This window comes from Chinchilla lanigera, unplaced genomic scaffold (assembly GCF_000276665.1).
Source record: "Chinchilla lanigera isolate Chin_1 unplaced genomic scaffold, ChiLan1.0 scaffold00010, whole genome shotgun sequence".
In the NCBI taxonomy this organism is placed as follows: domain Eukaryota; kingdom Metazoa; phylum Chordata; class Mammalia; order Rodentia; family Chinchillidae; genus Chinchilla; species Chinchilla lanigera.
In genome coordinates, this window is record NW_004955411.1 from 36,372,339 (window position 1) to 36,398,290 (window position 25,952).

Genomic DNA, 25,952 nt, shown 5'->3' on the forward strand with positions numbered 1-25,952 from the left:
TCCCCAGTGTGCTCTGATGCTATTACTTTATTCTGGGTCAGAGGCCAGCAGACCCTTTGAAACCTGGCAAAAATCTCCTGGTTACTGCCATCCCATCACGCAGACTCTGTCTGGGCTCCGCCTGGACTGTGCTGGGCTGAGGATGGGAGGAAGTCTTGCTCTCCTCACCAAGCAGATGTCTTCCTAAACAGTGAAGCCACTTTCCCTCTGCTTCCCGCTGCCCTCCCACCATGTACCGCCAAAGCTCAGAGAATGACTTCAGGAGCTGACGTTGGCATCCATTGTTTTCTTTTCCATTTGCACTGGCAAAGGCTGATGCTTGACCAGGAGGGCCTGGTGCAGCCCGAAGGACCCGTCCCAGTGCCATGTGGGAAGAGAATGAGACAGGACATGCGAAAGTGCCCTGATCCCAGGAACCGGCGCCTAATCCTTCTGTCACGCAGGCTAGAATCATCGGCAGCCCCTTAACAAAAAGAAACAGGATTTACCTTAGAACAAACATGACAGTGAATCTTTCACTGATTATTGTATAAAAGCATAGCTAGAGACTTATGAAAACACCCTTCATTCTTCCTATGACTGTAGGTTTGAGTTTCTTGTTGCCTGAAGGCTTGAATGAAAGAAACCTCTCCCGTGCTTTCATAGATGGAAAGCTTGGCAGAGGTGACTCTACCTGACTCTCAGGATCAGGGTTTCGATGTCCAAAACAGCCTTCCTGAGGCCAGCAACACTTCTCATGATTCTGTCACGGTGAGAGGTGCCTCTGTCTTAGCAAGTTCGCGCTCAACGCCAGTCCTTACTCTGCCTCCTGTCAGGACACCCTGCTCCAGGGGTGGCTTGTTTGGGATGGAGCTCAGTGATGGGAAGTTAGATCTAACCTAAGCTGTCTGGGTGTCTTCCAGGGCTCTTGTGGCCGATTAACTAATGGTCAACTTGTAACACCCAGCTGAACTGAGTCAGCGTGGTGCTGGGTATGGATGCCCACCTGAGGATTGTCACCAACAGCATAAAAGGAGAACTGGAGGGGAAGATGGTGAGCTGTTGATTCCCCTGGAGAAGATTGTCATGCTGGTTTTTCTGATATCATCAGAGGAGCTCCGGTCTTTGCTGACACTGAGGATGGCTGTGGTTCTTTTTGGGGGAGTCCTCACCTTGAGCATCACTCCCTGGCTCCAGCGCAGATCCCTCTCCCTGCTGGCAAAGATCCTTCATCCTGCTGGCACAGACTTTCTAGCTCCCACCACTGACCTTTGGGCCTTTCTAGTGGAGATCCTTGATACAGACTTGCATGAGATGTTATCATGGGCTCTAGGTCTTCAGCTGGACTTGTGCAGGACGTTGCCGTGGGATCCAGGCCCTCAGTTGGATTTTCTGGGTCTCTAGTATGTGGACAGATCTGCACTCTTTGGTATTTGACTGTTTGGGTGAATATCAGAGTTCTGTTGTACAAGTTGTATGTTTTGCAACGACTTGTCTGACAGAGTGAATCTTGGTCAGGGGCTAATACAAACATTCACAGCGATTTCCAGCCTAGGATCCTATGGCTTCACCTTGGCGCAGGTGTTGCGACTGGGGGCTCTGGCACTGTGCAAAGACGTGGTATTCTTGGGATACCTGGAAAGCTCCTGCCCTCCTGTCTCTGGAAAGAACTAGTCCTTTGCTATCCACTAGAAATGGCTGCAGTCCCCACCCCACCTCATTTCCTGCAGGATTTTTGCAGCACCTCACAGCTGTCTCATGCTCTGAATTCCTGCCTCCACTACACAGGGGTGTAGCCCATTTCCCCTGACATTTAGAGGCCCCCCTGTCCCTCCCCTTTTTCCTATTTGTCCAGAGTCATGCTCACAATTGTGTTGCATGCAGCACATTTGAGCTGAAGGTTTAAGGGCAGTGGAGGGGATTACATCCCTTGGCAGATCAAGGAAATAATACAAAGTGGACACAGCCTCACTGGCCGTCTTGGCTTTGTTGAATATCTCACTGATCCTCCTTCACCTCTGGCTGGTGACCCCTCCTTCTTCTTTCTCTCTCCTTTCAGGGCCCTACACCAGGCCCAGCACCACTGAAGGAAGACAAGATTTTTTTCTACTTTATCAGGCAGTGCCATCTGTCCCCTTTCATTGGTGGCAATGTTCTGCTTCCTGCCTGTTGCTGGCCATCTCATCCTTCACCACCAGCCATGTTTCATCAAGATACAGTGACTCCATCTGCAGCATCTACCCCTGAGGTTAGCACTGCTCTCCAGATGCCCCAAGAAGCCACCGTTCTCTCCCTACCTCTCTCTCCGTTTTTGCAGGGTGTTGGGGGAGCCGTTATACTGAACTAAATCTCAAATCCTTTGTAATTTTTGTTATTTTAAAAAGATCTATCTCCCTGTTTCCTATGACCTATCTTTATTCTGCCCTTTAAATTATTTATACTTTGGGAAGGGGCCCTAGACATGAAGAGAGGCAGGGGCAGAGAGGAGAGGGGACAAGGAAGTAAAAAGAACTAAGATGTGTTATGTATGTGCACCAGCTCCCCGCGGTGAATGTGATCATTATGTACTGCAAACATGGGCTAATACAAATTGTAAAAATACAATAAAAATTTTTACTTCAAAATGTGGTCTTGCTAAATTGTCCAGATGGAACTTGAACTTCTGATCTTCCTGCCTCAGATTCCCAGAGTGCAGCATTACAGGTATGTGCCACCATGCCCAGATCATCTTGTCTTTTTTGCAGTGATTTCTTTCCTAAAAATTTTAGGCATAGTAAAAAAACTAGGAAACAGTTTGTGGTTTCTCAAAGCGTTAGACGTAAAATTCCATGATCCAGCAATTCCACTTCTGAGCATAATCTCAGATGCGCAGAAAGCAAGGACCTGAACAAGTATTTGTACACCCATGTTCACAGCAGCATCATTCACTGTAGCCAAAAGGTCCAAACAATCCTGCATCCATCAGCAACAGGATGGATAAACAAAAATAATGCAATATATACAAGGGAGCAGTATTCAGCCTTAAGAGGGAATCGGATTCTTCCACATGCTACGATGTGAGCGAGCCTTGGAATTGTCACATTAGGTGAAATAAGCCAGATGCAAAAGGACACATACTGCATGATTCCTATTCTACAGGGTAGCTAGAGTAGTAACACCCCTAGAGGCAGGAATGGAAAGTGGGGGCTTGGCAATGGGGAACAGGAAGTTACTCTTCCCATAATGGATTCACAGTCTCAGTTTGGGATGATGGAAAAGTTCTGGAGAAGCCTGGTGGTGATGGTTGGATAATAAAGAGAATGTCCTTAATACCACTGAATTGTTCACTTGGAAATGGTTAAAATGATAGATTTTATGTTATATAAAGTTTATCACAAATTTATAAAACACACAAATTAGGAATCTTGGCCCTTTCAGTTGCCCCCCCCCCTTGAGCCAGGCCCCTCCCCACTGTCCCTGGAGAGCTCCGGAGGGGGACAGGTGAGGGCCGGGGCAGGTGTGCAGGCTGTTAAGGCACAGCTGTGCCTGGAAGCAGTGGGGGCTGTTTTCAGTGTCTGCTTCTCCTTGGGACTCAGTGTCAATGCCTGGCTCGCAGGCAGCCCTCCCTCTATGGATCTCAAATGTTTTGCAGCTTTCAGTTTTCACCTGTCTTTTGATGGAGTGGAAGGAAGCCAACCCTCTCCTTGGGATTAATATTCACAACAAGCAGCGAGTGATTAATTTAAGCAGTTGAAATTTATTGTGCACTCACCTTCACTCAAAGCTGGCTTCTGCTGGGTGTTTATTCTTCAGTGTTGACGCATTGCCGGGACAGCCCCCAGCATCAGAATTTGGAACACACACACCATTGAGCAGGGTCCTTGTACCTCCTACTCCTCTTGCCTGCTGCCCTGAAATCTAGGGGCCTCTGGGCTCCACATGTCTCAGCAAGGTAATTCTGTGTTTTGTTTTTTTTTTTTAGACAGGGTCTCGCTCTGTAGTTCAGGCTACTCCTAAACTCACTTTGTAGCCCTGGCTGGCCTTGAATTCACACCATCCTCCTGTTTCGGCCTCTTGAGTGCAGGGATTACGGGTGTGCCCCACCACTCTGGGCTTTGGAAAGTTAATTCTTGATTGCTGGCCCGTGGAAGCAGCTGCGAGCCTCAAGGTCGTGTAAGATTTGGGTTTTATGCCCGGTGCATGGAGCTGGTGCTGCACTTCATTTCAGGGGCCTTCAGACATGACTTTCATGTACAAGCACATCTTGCCCCCACTTTCGGCTGTGACGGACACCAGCAGAGCCTGAGGCTGTCTCTCAGAGTGAGAACGAAACATTGCCTGTGGCATTCACCTTGCAAAGGGCTGCATGGGCGCCCGGGTGCACTGTGTGGCCACACGGAGCCCCACGCCCTCTCCTACCTCTCTACCTCAGCCTCACCTCCCACTGCCCCTCCCTGCAGTGACTGTCTAGAGGGGACTCTGGCTGCTGTTGCCTAACAAGGCAGAACAAAGGCGAGCGCTTGCGGAGTTTCATTTGGAGTGCATGACAATTTTAGAGAACAAGTGGGGAAAAAAAAGAAGAAGAAGAAGGCTTGAAATTTATAACTGGCTTTTATCAAACCAGAACTTGTAGTTCTCCACTGACAATCAGCCAGCAGCTAAAACCCACAAGGGACGGTTCTTACTCGAAGCTTCTGGCTGGCTATTAGCTACCCGCAGCCTTCTGACCCTTTTTCCAGGGAAGTAACAGCTGGCAGCTGACAAAGGCGCTGGCAGAGTGGGCAGCTTTGCTTCTCTGGGAAGGGATATAAGATTGGCAGGAAATAAGGCATTTAAAATATGAACAATTATAAGCATTTTCATTTGCCTTTATTATGCTCTTGGATTCTGGCTCTGATTGCTGAAATGTATTTTGTGCTATAGAGATTTGATGGCATTTTTCCCTGAGAAGTAGATGTCCCAGCTCTTCCTGTGACTGATACCAGTCCAGATAAAGGTGGATTCTGCGAGTTTTTTCTCCTTAGCTGTCTTTCAAATAATTCTTAATAACGAAGGTGACAGACTAACGTCTGTAGGAGCAAAAGGGCTTGAGAGTGGGGCTGCTGACGAACTAAAATGCAGCTCTGGTGCACTGGGGACTTTGAGCCGGGCCTTGGGTGGTGTCACAGCAGTGAGAGAGAAATGCAAATCGGGAAGAAGCATATAGTGAGGTATGGATGGGTCTGCTAGGCATAGGTTGGGTAAAGATTACTTTAGCCTAATTTCTCTCTTGTGTGTATTACCCAGTGCTCCACTCTTCTGTCAGAAAGGGCAGTGGTGGGGTACTCCACAGGAAGCCCCACTGAGGTGAGATGGGGTGGCACCCTCGGGAGAGTGCCCACACTTCAGCTCTGAGCCCATGCTGCTTTGCCAGAGTGTCTCCCCTGGCAGAACATAACACTTTGGGAATGCAGCCATCTCTACTGCCTGCAGTACTGCTATTTTTGTTTTGTTAATAATATTAGAGTCTGCTTCTTGTAATGGTTGACCTCTATTGAAATTTTTAAGTGAGAGTAGAGGTTCAGGTAGTGTTTGTCCAAAGAACACAGGATGGGTGGGGACAAGAAGGCTGGGCTCTGGCCCTAGGTGGCCAGGAGGACAGAAAAAACCCAGAGGGTCAAGAAGACTGGATGGGAAAGGTTTGTTTCTAGCAGAGGTTGACATGGCACAAGTGTATGCATTCACTCAGTGAGCTAGGAAATTTCAGAATACAGGACTCTGTTTCTTACATTCTTATCTTTAAAAAAATGAATCAATGTTGAGAAGAAAGCTTATTTTTCACAATAGTGGACCACTACCTCCCACAGACCCATTCAGTGATAAAGACAGTGTTAGAAATAAAAACGTCTAACTCCACAACACAACACAAGAGAATTGGGAGAAGAAAGGTAAGAGAGGACAGTTAATTTGCTAAATAAGTTTTCCAGTATCATTTGCTCTTAAATCATGTGGATCTATTACTTTGATTAAAAGATTTTTTTAAAAAAAGATTAACCTTGCTTCTACTCCAGCTTTGAATTAAGTCCCCACACTGACCAGGCAGGGTGGTGCGGTGTCCACCTGTAGTCCCAGCTATTTCAGAGGCTGATGTCGGAGAACTCTTGAACCCAGGAGTTCAAGGCCAACCTGGGCAACACAGCAAGACCCTGTCTCAATGAAACAAAGCAAAAAGGCCGAGTGAGTACCTTCTAAACTGGGAGCTACCACTGTATTCTCAGCACCTCTTAGAGGAAGGCGGCACTAGCCTCTTCTGCACAGAGCCTCCTGCTGATGGTCCTGTTGCATTCCCATTTTTCGTGTAGGCTGAAGGTGGTAACACCCTGTCTGCGGGAGCTAATGTGCACAGGGAGGAGCCCAGCACTGTTCACTGGAGTAAAGTGTCCCCAGCTAGCCTCTTCCTGCTTTCTGTGGCAACACACTTTAGTAAGTGTGATTAAGAAATGCAGCAACAAAGGCAGGAATGTACTGAGCTTAGCAAAGGACAGTATTTGTCACTTCACCGAAAAACTAGTGTTTTAATTCTATTTCTGGTGCCGTTAGGCTGACCTTGGGCAGGCAAAGACATTTTGCACTGAAATAAAGAATAACACTAAAAAGCGATGGTCAGCCTGTGGCAAAACTGTGAAGTAGGCAAAGTTTGTTATTAGGAGGTTCCCATCCTCCCTTGTCAGGCCTTTCTTCTTACTGACCCCTGGCTCAGCCTCAAGGCACACCTCCTGCTCCCTGAAGTCCCAGGAAAACAAAACAAACCATTTTATTCCACAGTGTCATTGATTCACTGTGCATTCTACCCTCAAGGACATTTGCAACCTACCTCAGTCTGGGTCTAATCAAGAGGGATAAACTACACTGTAATTTGAACAAGGAAAGTGTAACATGAAGAATTATTTACCATAACAGGGAACTAAAGTAACAAAGAGGTCATTAGTAAGAAATAAAGAGAACTTTAAGGAATTTAGGAATGACAGATATAGAGCAGCCACTACCGTCAGAGCTGAGATAGATGCCAAAGGAGGCCCTCCCCTGGGGCTGAAATACTGACCTTGCTCAAGGGAATCCCTGTGGCACTCCAAAGAGGACTGCAGATGCTGCCCTGAGACTGCTGGGCCCCTGCCCTGCGTGTGTGGGGCTGGTGAGACAGCTCACCACAGGGCCCTCTAAACCCAGCTGAGGTGGAAGAGGAGCCAGGGAAGCCACTGGGCTTTGGGTGCTGCTGACCAGAAGCCACACCCTGAGGAACACCTGTGCTAGGAGTTGGATACGCTGACGTGTCTGCCAAGCAAGCATAAGGAAACCGGGACCAAACCCCCTTCCTCCTGAAGCAGAGACAGTTCAGTGCCCGTTACTGACAAGCTTAACACTATGCCAGCTGCAAAGGAAAAATACTAAAAAAGGCACAAAGCCATTTTTGAAAAGTCTGCAATGAAGGACGAATGTGGAACAGAGAGGCAATGAATTGATAATTGGTATATGTTTTAAAAGACAAAGAAAAATTAAGACTGCGTTGAACCTGATTTCTAATGCTGCAGTTCCAGATGAGGCAGGTTAGAGAAGGTGTTTTGCAGCAGGAGCACGTTCTAGTACTCGACCCATCACACTAGGGAGGTGATGTGAATATATATTAGGATTGAATGCAATTATTAAATGTCACTTCAAGGCAGGACAGGCCTTGAACTCTTAGGTTCACTTCCATTCTTGCATGTGTCTGGGACTGAGTAGATCCCCATAAATTTTACTTCTGCTTTCAAGCACATGAAGGCACAGCACTCCCTGGACTCCTGGGCTCTAGGCAGAACAAGCAACAGGTTGGGGGCAGTGGAATGTGAGCAGGGGTAATAGGAGTCACTTCTAGTCGTGGCCCTTAAAATGTCTGGTTAGAAAACAGGATAACGGTGTCATGAGCTGGAAGGAGCCTGAGTCGAGTTCAGAAGAGACACACAGTAGAGCTGCTCAGCTCACATTGGACATGACTCAATTGCATGCAAGCACTGAGACCTTGGGGATCTTTGTTACTAAAGCTCGTGTTAACTCCCCTGGCTGGTTTCAGTCCTACACTTAAATAGCAGAGAGCTACTCTCCACCATTCCTTTGTGTTAAGCTTGTCAAAATGGCGACGCCCTGTCACACAGTCTCTTTGGTTCCGTGTCTCCTAAGTGTGGGGTGTCCGAGTTCCGGAATAATCTCCCATGGTGCAGGTGGAGGCTCACAGAGCGTGGTGACCAAGCTCCTCTCCTAGTCTGAGACTTCCTGAAGATGAGCTTCAAGGCAGGCTCTTCTTTGCAGCCTCTGGGAGGTTGTCACTAGTGAAAACAGGCCTGACACAGGGGCATACAAGAGAACCCCATGAAGGAGGGGCTCCCTCCCTCTCCCCCCAAGTTTCAGACTCAAGGCAGCTGGCAGCCCGTTCCTGGCCCACACCATGTGCCCACTGGAAGGCACCCAGCATCTGGGTTCAACTCCTCTCATCACTCCCTGATAAGCAGACATGAGCTGAAACGGACTTGGTTGTCCTCTACAAATACTTTAAAAATGTATTATTTCTTATTTAGATATGTATATTTATATTAAATATTCATATTTTTGAGACAAGTTCTTGCTAAGTACTTCAGGCTGATCTTAAGTTCACTATGTGGCCTCGGCTGACCTTGAACTCCCAGTGATCCTCCTGCCTCAACCTCAAGAGTGCTGGGATCACAGATGTGCACCACCACGCCTGGTTTCAAAATATGTGTTTTGTACTCACGTGAGCACGCACACACACTCTTCCCCCTTCAGAACAACTTCTCAGCATGTGTGAGCTCTTGGTAGTGCGTATTGCTGGAAAAGAATGGCACTGCACAGGATTTCCCATCTGTAAACCCCACTTGGCCCACCTGTGCAGCCTTTCGAGCTGCTGGGTGTCGGGCTCTCCCGCTGGCCCTCTCACCTGTGCTGGGAGGGTCTCTCTCCCGGGCCTCTGAGACGCCGGTCCCTCTGGAGAACTGCTCGGGCCCTCAGAAGATTCTTTGTGGAACAACAGCCTGACTTTCCCAAAGGTCTGCAGCCTGTGAGCCCATACCTCACGAGTAAATCACTTTCACCAGCACGATATAAAGTTTACAGAGAATGGACATAAATTTGGGTCTGGAAAGAGCACAGTTCCTGTGATGACAGGCAGCTAGGATGCTGTGTTTCACGTCCCCCACCCTTCTACACCTTCACTGGGCTGCAAAGGATATCAGTGCTGGCCTCAGAAGTCCCCCAGAGCACAAAATGAGCGCGTGCAGAGAGCCAGGGCAGAAACTAGCAGCTGGCGTCTGAATCCCAGGCCGGGAACTGCTTTCCATACTACACAGGCTGCTTGGCACCAAAGGTCGTCGCCTCTGACCCCAAACAGAACCCCTGCTGGAGCTCAGGGTGAACTATGGGGAAACTGGGCTTAGAAAGAAGGAAGGGGGAGGAGCATGATGATGACTGTGAGGAGACAGATGAAAAAGAGAATATTTTATTCTCCTGTCTTCTGACACATAGCCACACAGTTATACTTCAAAATTCTGCTTTGAGACAAAGACTGTCCAAAAGAACTCACGCAATCTAACCCAGGGGCCTTTAGTACTGCCATTGATACCAGCTCCCTCTCCCTCACAGGGGCCTCTGCACACACATTTTCAGTTTTATGCCTCAGTGGGCTTGCATAGGCTGACATTTGTGGATGAGAGGGCCTTGGGCCTACATGGATGACTGCTTCACGCACTCAAAAGCCCCAAAGCCCCGACTTGCTTGTGGCACCTGCAGGGTGCTGTGGAGCTGGGTGCTGCGGAGTGGTACTCAAAGCAAAAGGTGAGGCCCTGGGGCAGGGGGGTGGGGAAGGAGCATCGTCTTGAGAAGAAGATGCGGCCTTTTTGAGCAGGGCAGGGTCCCAGGGAAGCCAGGTCATAGGGGCAGCTGATACGGCCACAGAGAAAGCCGTGTGCAGAGGAGACCTGGAATGTTAAGGTGTGTTGTCTCCTTCAATCCTGAGAAGGGAGAGGTGGGGACAGAGGAGGCGAAGACTACTGATGGCAAAAGACTTCCTGGAGCCTGAGCCCGCAGAGAAGGCAGCACAGCACGGGGGTGAGGACGCGGACTGTGGCTCCCAGCAGTCTGCACTGGGGTCCTGCTTTTCCCCACTCATTAGCATATGACCCCGGGGAAGTCACTCTAGCTCCTTCTTGTCCAGTTCTCTCTGTTTTGAAATGGGGATCCTGGCCTTCATATGTGTAAGTGTTAAGAACAAAACCAGGCATTTATGTATTTATGTGTTTATTTATTTTGTTTTTGTCTTTATTTTTGAGACAGTGTTCTTCCTGCCTCAGCCTCCTGAGTGCTGGGATTACAGGCATGTGCCGCCATGCCTGGCAGAAGTAGGCACGTAGAGGGTAACTCATTCCTTGTACTCTCAGCATCCAAAGGGAAAGAAGGACAAGAAACAAATAAAGTTCCTCTCCTCCCCCATCCTTGAGGCTGCCTTATAAATTCCTGAGTACAGAGATTTATTGGCAGACACAGAGAACCAAATTCATGAAAATAAATGCAGAATGGATATGTCCCTGCATCCCTCCCCTTTCCTCAGGCAGCATGGGTGGTGGAAATAGCTCTGGGTGGTGAGTCAAGGGACCTGGCTTTTCACTCAAGCTTCGTAAGAGGGACGTGGACAATACTCAGTATTCCTGGCTTGCATTTCCGTAGAGGTTCATGGGTGTCCACAGTGGCTGAGTGAGGACTTGAAGTTAATCTAGTCCACATGACTAATGCCAGTGTCAGCATTTATTGAGTTCCCAGTGTTGGATAATTCCACATGCTCTATACTTAGTGACTTGACTCAGACTTACCTTCTGATAGGAGAGTTACTACCTTTATACCCATTTTGCATCTGGGAAAAGAGGAGTGAAGCATTCTCCTCCCTGTCCCCCAAGGAAGGAGTAGACCTACATTTAAGTTTTCCTTGAAGAGCCTTTCTCAATTATTTTGCTTTTTGTTGAGGAATAGCTTATATTGCAGTCATGCGTGCCCATCATACAGGTACATGTCAACCAGCAGTTACTGACATATATAACTCTGTAGCCACAAACTTGATCAGGATTTAGAACATTTCATTCACTCCAGAAGATTCCCCTCTCCAGAAGTCACTAACCCCGAACCCCAACTAACCATTAGTCTGACTTCTGTGGCCATTAATGGATTCTGTTCACTTCTAAACTTCAAATAAATGGAATCACGCAGAATTTACTTTTTGTGTCTGGTTTCTTTTACTCAACAGGATAATTTTGAGATTTTTATCCATGCCATGACATGCATCAAATATTTGTTTCTTTTGCTGTGTGGTATTCGAATGTGTGAATTTATCTGCAATTCATTGATCTGTTCTTCTGTCAATGAACATTTGATTGCTTCCAGTTTGTGGATATGAATAAAGTTGCTATCAATACCTTTTTGTAGGTATATGCACTATTTCATTTTGGATGAATACCTAGGAATAGAATTACTGAAGCACAAGGTGATAAGTATATGCTTCACTTTCTGCCAGTTTTCCAAAATGATGGCATAAAGATTCCTACTAGAAGCAAATGCCCTTTTTGATGCTCCTTGTCCTTGCCCAACACTGGGACTGTCATTGCTTTGCTCTTAGCTCATCCGGTTGCTTCACAGCACTGACTTTAACTTGCTTTGCCATGGGAGCAGCGCTGCTGACATCTCCTGCTGTGCTGGGGGCTGTCAGGATACTCTCTTTTGTCACGGACTGTTGAAGGCTTTCCCATTTTAAAATGAATTGTCTTTTTCTTATAGATTTGTGGTTTTTTTTTAAATTTTTTTTTGTCTTTTTGAGACAGGGTCTTACTATGCAGTTCAGGCTGGCCTTTAACTCACTTTGTAGCCCAAGCTGGTCTCGAACTCGCAATGATCCTCCTGCCTCAGCCTCCTGAGTGTTGGGATTACAGGTGTGCACCACCATACCTGGCTAGATTTGTGGTTTTTAATATATTCTAGGTAAGACATGGATTACAAGTATCTTCTCCAAGTCTGTGACTTGCTGCTCATGTGCTTACTGATGCTTTTGGCGAGTATACATTCTTATTTTTAAATAAGGTCCAATTTTTTATGTTTTAATTCTACAATTTTTAAAAGTCCACTTTATTATTATTTATTATTTTGCCTTTATAGTTGCAAAGAAGACATCTCCACCTACTCGTAAGTCACGAAGATACTCGATGTTTTCCTCACTGTTTTACTTTTCATATTTAGGAATTCTCTCCACATGGGTTGATTTTTGCATATGCTGTAAGGTAAGCATGCAGGCTCATTATTTTTTCACATGGATATGCAAATGATTTGACTCCATAAATGAAACGATCAATGTTTTCCTTGTTTTTTTTTTTTTTTGCTTGTTTTTGTTTTTTTACTGGAAATCGAACTCAGGACCTTATGCTTGCCAGGCAGGGGCTTGTGCCTCTGAGCTATATCCCCAGCCTTCAACCTTTTCCTTATTGGATTGCCAGGGTGCCTTTTTGCTGCAAATCAAATGACCATGTGCCAGTCTATTTCTGGAGTTTCTGTTCTGTTTGTCAGTCTATGTGTGTGTCCTTGTCCCAGTAGCACTCTGTCATAGTTTTGTAGTAAATCTTCAAATCTGGTAATAAAAGTCCTCTAACTTTGTTATCCTTCAAAGTGGTTTGCTATTCTAAGTCCTCTGCATGTCTTTATAAATTAAAGAATCTTGTCCATTTCCCTACTTCTGCTAAGAATTTGCCATGCCTCTATAGGTCTATTTGGAAAGAAGTGATAGCTTAAGAATATTAAGTTTTCTAATCCATGAAGATGGAATATCTCTTTTTGATTATGTCACACACATGAATGCTCATAGCAACATTATTCACAACAGCCAAAAAGTGGAAACAACTCAAATGTCCATTAATTTGACATTTGAATAGATATTCAATGATGAATGGATAAATAAAATAGTGTATACTGATATAATAGAATATTATTCAGAAATAAAAATTGAGTACAATGTATACTACAATATGAATCAACTGTGAAAACATACTAAGTGAAAAAGCCAGTTACAAATGACCACATATTGTATGATTCCATTTAAATAAAATACCCATAATAAGTAAATCTATAGAGCAAGCAGATAAGTGGATCCCTGGGGCCAGGAAAAAGGGAAGGGATTGGGAAAGAAATGGTTACAAGGTGTGAGGTTTTTTTCAGGCTAATGAAAATGCTTTCAAATTGATTTTGGTGATGGTAACACAACTTGAAGAATATTTGAAAAAGCCATTAAACTGTATCAATTACGTGAGTAAATGATATCTCAACAATGCTTTTGATAATTTTAGAAGTCATTTTTTTTTTATCTTTATAGTCTGTACCATGTTCTCCCAAAAGTGTGATGCTAAAGCTCTAGCCTCTAACATCTCAAAATGTGACTAATATTTGAAGATAGAGCCTTTAAGGAGGTCGGTAAGGCCAGGCATGGGTCATTAATCCCAGCACTTGGGAGGCTGAGGCAGGAGGATCACTGCAAGTTCAAGGCCAGCCTGGACTACATAGTGTGATCCTGTCTCAAAAACAAACAAAAAACAACCAAAAAAAATAAAGAGGTCATTGAATGAACTTTTAGGGTGAGCTTCAATCCATCATGGCTGGTGTCCTTTTGAGGAGAGGAGGTCAGGACAGCCACAAAGACTCACCCCTGGGAATGTGTATGCACAGAGCAGAGGCTGTGGGCACACAGCCAGAGGGTGACCATCTTCCAGCTGAGGATGGGAGCCTCAGGGGACAGCAGCCCTGGCAACGTGATCTTGTACTTCCAGACTCCAGAACTGTGAGAAGTAAATCCCTGCTACGTGATGCAGCCATCCCAGGGGATGCCTGTGTTCTTCAACCACAGTTTCTGTCTAAAATCTATCCATACAAATGCTTCTCAAACCGCACCATGTTCCCAGCAACCAACAAGGTGTCTTTTTTGAAAACATTTTGATAGTAAGCAGCACTTTGGAATTTGTGGATTTTCCCCCACAAAAGTAAGATTCTCTAAATTCATGGGGGGACAGATAATTTCTGGGAAATAAAGTTCTGAAATACTCAGTATTGTCAAAAATCTTCATGAAAAATTCTCAGGCTGAATCTCATGCAGTAATTATTACCAAAATCCTTGATTATGTTCAGTTAAAACATTTCTGTATGCATTAATGTTTTATAGTTCAATAAAAGTTCAAAAATAACATTGGAATGGATAAAACTATTGGAAAATTCCACTAATTTATTTTGAGTTATACTTTTGCAAATTTAAATCTTTTAAGGAATTATACCAATTAACTGTATTTTTTCTTTGAAGAAAATAAAAAACCTGAAAAGTAAGTGAATCTCTTTAACCCTAAATGTGAATGGACACAGGGAGGGTGTGGGTGGCACATTAACAGTGGTGTGTGAGAGGGCCTGACTTGCCTCTAATGGGAGAAACGTGTTTCACAGGGAAACTGAAGAACTGCGCCGCTGCAAAGCAGTTCTGAAATCCAATTAATAAATTCAATGTTAAATATTTGACTTATGACTGTTGGTCTCTTCTAAACCAAGCGTTAAAACTGATCACAAAATGTTTCAATAGGGTTACTCAGGATGACAGTGGGGAATAAGAATGTTTTATTTGATGGTTTCCTTAAAGTCACATAGGCAGAGACAGAAACCCAAATCTTTCTGGCTCCAAAGCCTTCATCCTTCATCACTGTGGTTGATTGGACCAGGGAGACTCGGTCCTGATGCTTCACTTCCCCTGCTGTAGCTTTGCAGAGCCCGACCAAGCACAGGGATACTTGCCAGCCTGCCGATGTGCACTGCCCACAAGACTGTCCGACTCATGGTATGGTAGCCATTGCTAACAGACCTCGAAAGTTAGCTCAGTTCATCCCAAAGAACATCTGGAATGTGTATCTGACATCGTCACTTCTACCACCAACAGCTCCCTGCTCACTGCCAAAACCAGCTACACTATCAATGAAATAATCCAAGAGTTTCCAGTATTTCAGGAGAGAAATTGCAGTATTTACTTGAACCACACCACGCTATGGGAAGCAATACTCTTACACTGTGGGATCCCAGAAGATATGCTCTCCAAGTGTGTGTTATTCTGTATGACGCCATGATGTCTCCATGAAGAGGAGAAGCTGACCAGAAGAGAAGTGCAAGCTACGTTCTGTAATCTCTCCTTGCCTTCTAACAGTCTGTGTTGACCCTATACATTTATTGAGCAGGAGGGGATTTGCAAGACCTAATGCTTACAATAAATTCATTAATAAAGCAGAAAACAGGCATTTCCCAGTTAGTGAAGTATGGCTTAAAAGATCTAGAGGAAGTTGTTGGACTGTTAAAGAAATTTGGCATGAAGTTACAAGTCTTGATCAACTTGGGCTTGATTTACAAGGTTCAGCAGCACAGTGGAATCACCTTCCAGATTATGGCCTTCATCAGATGCAGACAGAGAGCTATACCCGAAACCTTCACAGCTGGTAGCAGATGTGACCTGCTGATGCCCCAATTTAGAGGCCCACAGGCTCTGGGGCCAGTTCCCACTGCCACTGGTGTAAGCAGAGCAATAGACAAGATGTTTGCTGCTGTCCTCAACATGGAGGGACCTTTACAATAAGCTCTTGTGACCTTCTGGTCGTAAGTGTTAGCCAGGTGTCCATGTCCAGGGCCATCAAGCTAACCCAGTGGGACTCACAGCAGAAATCATGTACAACTGGTCACAGTCCCAAGAGGAATTTACAGGAGTACTGCAGCTATTATGAAAGCACCTGTGGCCCTTGTCTCAGATAAAGAAGAAAGCCATGTCAAGGTTAAGTCTTTTGAAAAGGAAAGGCAAACAGAGGAGCGTGTGCTGGAGTCTGATCTTGTGGACCATGTTGTGCAGAATCTAAGGACTAAAGTTAGCAGTGAATGGAATATCAGAGAAGCTTCCAATAATCTTGCAGTGCAAAATCTGAAGGGGTCATTTTCTAATGCTTCAGGTTTGTTTGAAATCCATGGAGCAACAGTTGTTCCCATTGAGAGTGTGACAGCCCTGAAGACGCTGCCAGCCAGCACAAGGTGGTGGTAGGAAACTCAGGTACCAGACCTACCTCAGACTACCTTTGCCAACTTCCATCAGGAAAGCAGTGAAATTAGAGTTCGAAGAAGCTTGGCTTGGCATGAGTGCCCCGTAATAGCTACAAAACACTTACTTGTTCTGAAGGAAGCCACTGTCCCCCTTCAGTCTGTGGCCCAGGACACAGGGTCCCAGAGCAGACTTAAACTTGACCTGGAGCCTTAAGCCAAGTCCTGGAATAGGCGCGTTGGAACTCTGAGCCTGGAGAACTGTCAGGGACGGCAGGGTGGGGGTCCACCTGCCATGAGGGGAAGGAAAACTAAAACCCAAACCCAAACCTTGTACTTTTGAGCCACTGAATTTTGAAGTAGTTTCTGTAAGTATAGTGTTAGTATAGCAATAGGTAACTAATATGACCACTGTTCCATGTTCTCAGAGTATGGTTCTTGGACATCTGCATCTGTATCATCAGAACTCTTGTTAAAAGATGAAGATTCGAGGAAAATGCTTACTTCCAAACACTGATTCAGCAGTTTGATAAGGCAGTTCAGCAGTAGATATTAAACTGAAGAATATATAAAAATTAATATTGATCCAAGCCTCGTGGTGCAGGCCTGCAGTCCTAGCACTCGAGAGCCTGGCCAGAGGATTGTTGTGAGTTCAGGCCAGCCCGAACTACATAGACCCTGTCTAGAAAAAAAAAAGATTAATATTGAGGCAATTCCCTTCTAAATATGTCTCTAGAGAAATCTGTACAGATATCCATTCAAAAAATACAGAGATGTTAAGTTGTATGTTTCTAAAAAAAAGTAACTTTTGAGGGCTCACTGCCAAATCCAAAGAATCCAGGAATCTGCATTTAACATTTTCAGTCCACATTCTCTTGGATGCCTGAGTCAGCAGTCTCTTTGGGAGGAAGCAGCCCCCAGGGAAGAGCAGATAATGTGACTTGGCCGGGCCAGATGACAATGGAAGGGTGCCCCCTGAGAGAGCAGGAGGAGGACCATTCTGTGGGAGGGTTTTCATTTGGAAGAAAGCCAAGTGGGCCTGGGGTCCTCTAGCTCCTGAAGGTGCCTGGCACTGCTAGGATGCCCTCTGCTGGGCCGCTCGCCTCATCTGGGCCCCGTCCCTACTCCTGGGGAGGAGAAATGCATCTTGGACAGGGAAGGGAGGGGCTGGTCATTATATTTATCAGAAGAGGGCCTGAGAAACGAAGCCAGTCATCCTGAGTGTGGCCAGCCCAGAAAGAGGACATGGGACGCCACTCCATGTACAGGCATTGTCATTATGAAAGATGAGCTGGGCAGGAACGAGGCGAAGTTTAATGATCACTTTCAACGCTTTGTGCCCCATAAGTCAGCAGCCTTTTGGGACTCTCTGTTAGAGGTCAGGTTCATCAAATCCAAGAGGGTGGCACCACTCTGAAGTGCTGGGGTTCATTCCAGTACAGTGGCTTTTCTCAGGGGACTCATCACAGGCCATTCGTCCCTCGCATGTCAGGGACTTACTTTCTCAGGACTGAATCACACAAGTATGATGGCCTGCCTGGCCAGTTGGTTTGAGACTGACCTCCACCATATTTGGAGGGGTACCTGCAGTGATGCCCAGGAGAATTCTGGTCACCAGCCCCCTTTGGGCTCCTTGCTTGCCAGCTAGGACATACTATGAGGCAGTTGCCAGGGCTGCCCAGGCTGCTGGGTCTGGGGCAAGCAGGATTCAACAAGAACCTAATAGAGGGTTGTGCAACCATTCTGCTGCCTCAAATTTCCAGAAGGAGGACAGGGAGAGGAGAAAAGGGCAAGAATACTGCTATGCACTCATGGTGGTGCCCCTACCACAACCTATATGTTGAATTCTGGCCCCAGGGTGATGGTGATAGTCTCCAGAGACAGAGCCTTTGGAAGACGATAAGGCCATGTAAGCCCTTAGTAATGGGATTAGTGCTTTTATAAAAGGGATCCTTTATAAACAAAAATAAGCAGGAGCTGCCTGGGCTCTAAGGGTGTCTTTTGTTAGCTCCTCATCTTTGTCTGTTGCTTATAAGATACTTAGTCTATGGGGGCTGGGAATTTAGCTCAGTGGCAAAAAGCGCCTGCCTGGCAAGAGCAAGGTCGTGAGTTTGGTTCCCGGTACCGGAGAAAAACCAAAAAAAAAAAAAAAAAAAAGATACTTAGTCTATGGTGTTTTTGTTACAGCAGCAAGAACAGACTAAGACACATATTCAGGAAGAAACTCTTGGCATTTTATCTGGGGAGGAATCTGGACATCTCCTTTTTAAAGATTTTCCTAGATAGGCAGGGTTGAGAACTTTGAGTGCTCCAAAAGCCTCGAGGGGTCAACGATCAGTGTGAGAAGGTAGGCTTGGCTTTGAGAGTCTCTCCCTCCCTGGGCTCAGGGCAAGCAACTGACAGACCCATGATCTAAGACCTCAAGCCCAGTCCCCTAGTGCAGAGGGAGCATGGGGTAGCCAGGCACCAAGGAGTCCCCAGACTGCGAGCGTATGCAGCTGGAGGAGCATCTCCAGGGTAGAACCTGGTGCAGGGACCAGCTGCCAGGACATCTGCAGTCAAGATTCTCATGGGGAAACTCTGACATATTTGTGAAATGCAGCTAGTGTTTCAGGCACTGTTGCCTGAGAATTTACTTTCTGTTCTTGACTTGGGGCCACAGGATCTTGACCTCAAGAGGACACATGTCCTCCTGGGATACACACGTATCTTATCCTGGCAGGCCTAGAGCTGGGTCTCAGGCTTCTGCAGCCTCCCTGGTCAACATGGAGGGCTTCTCCTGAATCAGGCTTCCAGATGGCGACAACAGGCCTACGTACTTTAATTTGAGACAAGAGCAATCCTAACACTTACGTAAAGAGGCAACAGCATTTGTACCAGACTAAAAGTACCAGAGAGTTTTATATTACAGCAACAAACCCAGTGTTATGGTTCCAATCAATTCAGGAAATAAAGAGTCTACAATTTATTTGGATCTCTAAGACTCAGAACTCCTGGCCAAGAAAGTGCCCTTTGATCCTCGTCCCTTTAATCTGAAGTATTCTCTAACTGTATTTCCATTTTAACAAAAAATGTCTTACACTGGCATTTTTATTGAATAAATTTGGATTGCAATTTAGGATTCCAACCCTTGTGTTAAATTCAGTGTAATATCTGAGGCCTAAAATGTGCCAAGTTCCTACCCTCAGTGAGCTTTGAGGCAAGAAGAAAAGCTCAGGGACATACACTGACATGCACAGCAGGGGCACAGCTGCGAGTGGGGCGGAATGACCAGGCCTGCGGCTGAGCTGAGCATTCCGGAGCAGCAGCGGTTCACTCAGCAGGCCAGGATGGAGGGCAGGGGTGATGGTGGCGATGACGGGATGGATGAGACTGGCCAGACACTGGAGCTAGGTAGTTATAAAGTGAAGCCCCCTTGGATGAGCTCAAGGTGTACGGCAGTGGTTTAACAGAACCTCAAAGAAATGATGTTCAGGTAGCACAACTGACCTCCAGATGTGAAAACACAGACAACAGCTGTTCCATCCCTTGCTCTGGTGGCCTGTGGCCTCCAGTCACTATTTCTCCCTGTAGACAATGTCCTCTGCTCCTCTATGGGACCAGCTCTGGCCCTGCCTCTCTGTAACCTGTGGGCCAAGCATCCAGCCACACAGTCTCTTGACTCTTAGTTCCAGCTCAAAGGAGACGATTTGCTAGTCAGTGCCCAACGGATTGGTTCCCACAGTCTGACCGATACCCCTCACGTATCAGCTGTGCTGGTCAGAGGGCAGGGAAGGGGCGTCCTGTGGTAAGAACATGACTGGGCCCACCTTGGATGGAGGCAGAGTGTGGAGGAGTTTAAACGAGGGGCAGGGGCCACGCAGGCCCCATCCCAGCAGTGGGGATAGGTGGGAGACAATGACACCATCAGGGACATAATTCTGGAATGTGACTCTCCACCAGGAGACTGAAGGCGAAGGGAAAGTTACCGTCACACGTCAGATTTCTGCGGCACACGGGCACAGTGCTGGGCACTGCACACACTGATTCTTGTAGCTTTCACTGGAGCCCATTTTATATGTGAGGACACTGGAGCTTGGCGCCTTGGAGAGGTGGAGTCATTGGTCCAAAGCCACACTGCTAGTGAGTGGCCGAATTGTGACTGGAAATTAAATTCTGGCCAGACTTGAAGAAGTCCTCACTTCCCAAGCCATTCAGCAGGAAAGCTGTTGGGGTCAGCCCCACGGGTGGGAGCAGCTGCCTCATGTGCCAGGACTCCATGCGCCTGTCCTCTTCTGCCTACTTCCCGCTCCTTCTGCCGAGTCTTTTATATTTGTGAGTGGGCTCACCATCGCTTGACGCAGTCACCTAGGCCCACATCTCCCAAAAGCTCAGCTTCCTTGTGTGAAGCACTGGGATCGTAACTCTGAGCCTTTGAGGCCACTGTGAGGATGGGCTGAGAGAATTCTCACCGAGGGCTGGCAGAGCTTGGTGTTGTGTGCAAGGTGTCTGCAGAGTCCATGAAACAGCTGAGCAGATGCGGGACTCTAGACTGAGTCCAGTGTGTCTAAAACAGGACATGGTGCTAGGCACTGCACACACTGATTCTCTTAGCTTCCTCGAAGGGGTCAGGTGGTGAGCACTGTCAGCGCTGAGGTCAGTCGGTCTCTCCTGCAGTGACTCAGTGTAGCCAGAGTGGGGCAAAACCGGCCATAGACAAGAGAACTGAACGGATACAGCTGTGTCCTGAAGATCTTTATTCACTTAAATAAGCAGGAGCTTCCTGGGCCCCAGGGACGTCTTTTGTTAGCGCCTGGTCTTTGTTCTGCCTTTATCCATCCTGTGAGAGCAAGGCCAGGTCTGGGCAGTTACAGATTTTTTTTCTCCAGGTCACACACTGTGGTACACCTCTGCAATCCCAGCTAAAGTGGAGGCTGAGGCAGGAGAGTCCCAAGTTGGAGGCTAGCCCGGCCCACTAAGTGAGACTGTCTCAAAAGGGAAAAAAAAAAGACTTTCCTCCAGGTATAGTACACTGCCTGGCACTCGGAGGAGATATTGCACATGTATCTGTTAAAAGAATGATTAAATGGAGGTGGAGAAGCAAACAAGCACTAAAGAACAGCTGAAAAGGGACAGAACTTTGGGGTTCATCTGGGCATCAGCCACAGGGGCCAGTGTATGAAAAAAGCCACTAGGGGTTCTTAAGCAAAAAGGAATTAAAAGGTATTTTAAAATTTTTATTAGTATAGTACATGTTTGTACTACTTATGACACTTATCTTGGGAGCTGGGACAGGTGCCTAACAGATCTTCAGTCTGTTTCCTCCCCCTCCTCTCCCTTTGCCCTCCCTCCAGAGGGATTTCATATGATCAATTAGGAACCTGGGGGCTGGGGATTTAGCTCAGCAGCAAAAGAGCCTTCCTGGCAAGCTCAAGGTCGTGAGTTCGATTCCTGGTACCAGAAGAAAAACAGAAAAACAAAACAACAACAAAAAAACAAAATTAGGAACCTGTTAGGAGGGCCGGGACAGAGTGCCCTGCATGACCTCCAGAGTGTGCTGGAACCGATCTGCCAAGGGAGCTGCCTCACATCAAAAGGTGAGGCCCAGGAAGCTGCCGTCCGCACTGCTGGCCTGGAGAACACTGCAGCAGGAAAGAAGAAAAGAAAGGAAAAGGCAGCAAGTGGTCAGGAAGCAGGAACGGTGTGCACCTCTGCTGCCAGCGCGCACTGCCTGCCTGCTGAAGTGTGGAACCCTGCTGCTGTCACCTCAGCAGCTGACTTTTAGCCAACACCCATGAAGCAGGAGGCCGGGCCTCAGCGGCTGTTGACCTCGTTTCCCAACAGGAGACGGCCACAGGCTGCAGGAAACTGGCAGCTGCCTCGCTTTTGCCTTCCGAACTTTCTGCAAAAATGTTCACTGGAGGAGCCTAATCCACAGCCATGATCCCAGCAGTAAGGGAATGTGGGAGGTGTGGTTTTTAGCTTCCTAGATGCTGCAGTGTAGGGAGGCATCCTAGACAGATGTGGGGACAGAGTTACAGCACATTTGGTGTAGCCCACATATTCTGGTGAGTGATTACTGCAAAACAAATGATCCCAAACTTTAGTGGCTTAAAACCGCAATCATTTATGCGGTCCAGAAGTTTGAAATTTGCGCAGGACTTGGTGGGTGGGGCAGCTTGTCTGTTTTGCAATGAGTCACTGGGGTATCTAAGCTTGGCTCTGCTGTATGAGCGGAGGCCCAGTGGGGAGTAAGAGTCTCCCCCGCAAGGTCCAGCTGGGAGCCAGCAAAGCAGTCCTGTGTGGGGAGCCGTGTAAGCCGTTCCAGCCGCTGGCGAGCTGCCCCAGCTGACAGCGTGTGCCAGAGACACGCTGTCCCTGAGGAGCCCACCCCAAATTACAGCTTCGCTAGCAAAATAAATGACTGCTACTATTTCTGCCGCTAAGCTTTGGGGTGTTTGTTATGTAACAAGGGATTACCAGGGTGCAGTTGGTGTTGACTGGGAAACGGGGAGCCGAACAGGTGGGACAGTCAGCGAGCAAGGAGGCAGCCAGAGCCAGAGATGGTCACCGTTGACCCAAGGACAAACTAGGCCACCTCTCCCCTACACCCCAATCAGACTTCCCAGCTTTCTAGCTTGGATGCTTCCTGAAAGCCAGCTCAGTGTAGTTTTAGCTGTTGGCCTGCTTAGCTGGCTGGCAGAGCCCAAACTATATGATGAGAAAAGTCTTTTTGTGTGTCTATGCGTGCACTAGTGTTGAAAACTCAAAATATTCCCACTGAGCTACGTCCCTAGACCTTTTCATTTTTTAAACTTTGAGGCAGGTATTTCTCTAAGGTCACCCTGGCTGGGCTGCAATTTCAGCTCGCCTGACTCAGTCTGGCAGGGCCTTGGGATTGCCGATGTGCGGCACCACGCCTACGCCGTCCAGCCCCATCAGTGCTGCTATCCAGGTGCTCTGTCTTTTCTGGAAGCGACCCCTCCGTCATTTCCAATAATGGCTGAAAGATTCAGAGTTTGAAATGGCAGACTGGTATGAAAAGATGAGACTGTCTGGCGTGGCTGTGATTTTTCAGTGCAGGCCTCCGGGGTGGCTTGAGTGAGCTCAGACTGCAGGGTTGTCACATGTAGTTGTGCCAGTTGTGTAGTGCACAGTTCTAGGGGGCACCATGCATGTTCACATTCTAGTCACTATGCTTTTGCATATTTATTACAGCAATTTTCTGGCAGATGGGAGCAAGTGTCTCGAGATGGGTGGATTTTTCTACATGCATGAAGGTGATTTGTAGTGAGCAGCAGGAGGCATAGGTACGGAACTAGGGTCTGACAAATCTTGGCCAGTGGTAGGCGTCGTGGGGAGAGATGGGGAATGAGGAGGACCATCAGAACGGCACCTAAGTGTTGAGACTTGCAGGGTTCAAAGTAAGTGTTGAGACTTGCAGGGTTCAAAGTTCAACCTTATAAGATCAGCAAGGTTATGAGGCAACAGGGTGGGTCTGACAAAGGGTGAGTCTGAGAGGCAGACAGTCTTGAAGGGTAGAAATCTAGGGGCTGACTTTAATGAACAAATACCGTCTCCTCTGGGGAGAGACTGGGGCGCAGAGGATGGGAGGAGGAGGAAGAAAAGGACGCCCCGTCGAAGTGCAGGATGCCTGCTGTACCTGCGAATTCCACGCCACCTCTGACCACTCTGCTTGGGAAAACCTACACCGGTCACCAGTGAGTCTCGTGATTCACAGCAGCAGTGCAGGTTCTGACTGTCAAACAGCCTTTTTATTATGGATGGATTATAGATTGCAAAACCCTTTATATTTGGAACAATGTTCTCCATTCTGCATTTGATTTTGAAACAGAATCCCAGCCACGCACAGCTTTCGTTTTATCTGTGTATCTTCCAAGGTCTCCTTTGGCTGCATGTATGTTGCTTTTGTTCTTGACTTGCTGTTTTAAGTACAGCTTTGCTGCATTTCCATTTCTCCCCTACTATTCAAATACAAGTACTTATTTGAACGAGAGCAGAAAAATACTGGATAGAATGAAACATTGCTCTCCCCCCTCAAACGTGGTGAGGTCATGGCTTAGTGATAGCAGTGACAATGATTAATGTTTCGCACTTTTACTTAGCAACCTTCAGGGATGTATAAACAAATATTTTCTGAAATTCACAGGTAAGAAGGGGGAGGGGAGGTGCTCACGATGGATTGTGCTGATTACCGTCATTCCTCTTCCCCTTCCTAATTATCTCACAAATTATGCTTGGTGAACAGTCCTGGAGCTGCTCATATTTTAAATCAAACTAAAGTCTACTGAACTAGGAAAATTATGCTTTTTACGTAAATGATGTGGGTAAATTATTATTCAGTTTTTAACAGGATTTTCCCCCCATCACTTTCCTGTGCACAATGTAACATGGTTAATTTACCAGAAAGCATTGTTATTCACTCCCTAATTCTCTAGGCAACTGCTGTCATTTGCTCACCATTTCCTCCCTCTCTGGGAATTGACAGACCTTCTGGCTCCATTTAGGGCGATTTGGGTTCCTGAGCCATCTCTGGGGTGTGGCTCCCCTCCTGCTCTCTGCCCTGGTCACCCCTCAGGAGTAGGCTAAGAAGCGAAAGGATTCATATACTGGACCCATTTACGAGTGGCTTAAATGAATCTTTTTGTAAGCACCACCCCCAAAGATAAAATCTCTTGTGATATTTCCCCACAGAATTACCTGTATGCTTTTCATTAAAACACGATCTCAACAATATGCATTTCATTCTCTCTTGCTTCCAATTAGTTACTCGTTGATTATTACATAGCAGACACTTGATAATTAACCAAAGGAAAAATATCCAGAACAACCAGAATACCTTGCAATTGCTAGTATATACCTTCTTCATGAGTTAACATACTGTGTGACAATTCACACAAAGTAGCCTGCCTAGTAAGTGGAATAAAAGTATAATGAGCTTATAAACAGGAGAGACATCCCTACTAATTGTTATTATGAGAGGTAGTAAGTTATTCCCAGCCTTTTTCCCAGGAATTCCTTTATTCTCATACTCCATAAACATATTTCCCACTATACTTCAACTGGGACACTACAGACAACAACCTGCTTAAAAATCGTAGTCTCTGGTGGGGCATGGCAGCACATGACTGTAATTCCAGCACTCAAGAGGCTGAGGCAGAAGGATTGCCATGAGGTTGAGGCCAGTGTGGGTTACACAGTGAGTTCGAGGCCAGCCTGAACTTCATAGCAAGACTCTGTCTCAAAAAAACACCATAGTCTCTTTAGTTGAATGGTATTATCTACTATCTCTCCATTTAGTCTACTGACCAGAACAAATGATTTTATTGGGGGTGGGAGGGAGAGAGCAAAAGGGGAGGAGGAGGAGAGATTTCTTGCATACTCTGGGTTTTCTTCATTCTTTCATCTTTAAAGCTGAGGCGGCCCTGATTAGGGGCTGGGAATCAAAAGGTAACATATTCAAAGACAAGAAGTATTAGGTCCCTATTGTTAAGCAATACACGTGCTTTGAAGACTGAATTTGGGCACATTCTTTCCAGGAAGCCTCCCCAGCACTCCCCATCTGCGGCTGGAGGTGGTGCCTTTACCAACTTCTACTTGCAAGGAGCACACTACAGCTGTATTCATGGGTCTCCATCCTCACTGGGCTGTGAATGTCAATTGTCTCTTTTTAAATTTCTGGTGCTAAGTATAAGGTCCAGCCCATACTAAGTGTACAGCAGAAGTCTGGGGAAGGAATGTCTTGGTCGCTGTCCTGTTGCTGAGACACAATTCCTGACGCCCACAACTCAAGGGAGGAGAGGGTTATTCTGGTTCCTGCTTCATAGTCGGGCGGCTCTGAG

At 46.7% G+C, this 25,952-nt stretch overlaps 1 pseudogene; it reads left to right on the forward strand.

Annotated features, from left to right (window-relative positions):
- The first annotated feature begins 9,709 nt into the window (after positions 1 to 9,709).
- On the forward strand, positions 9,710 to 16,327 carry LOC102026842 (annotated as a pseudogene).
- The last annotated feature ends 9,625 nt before the right edge of the window (positions 16,328 to 25,952 follow it).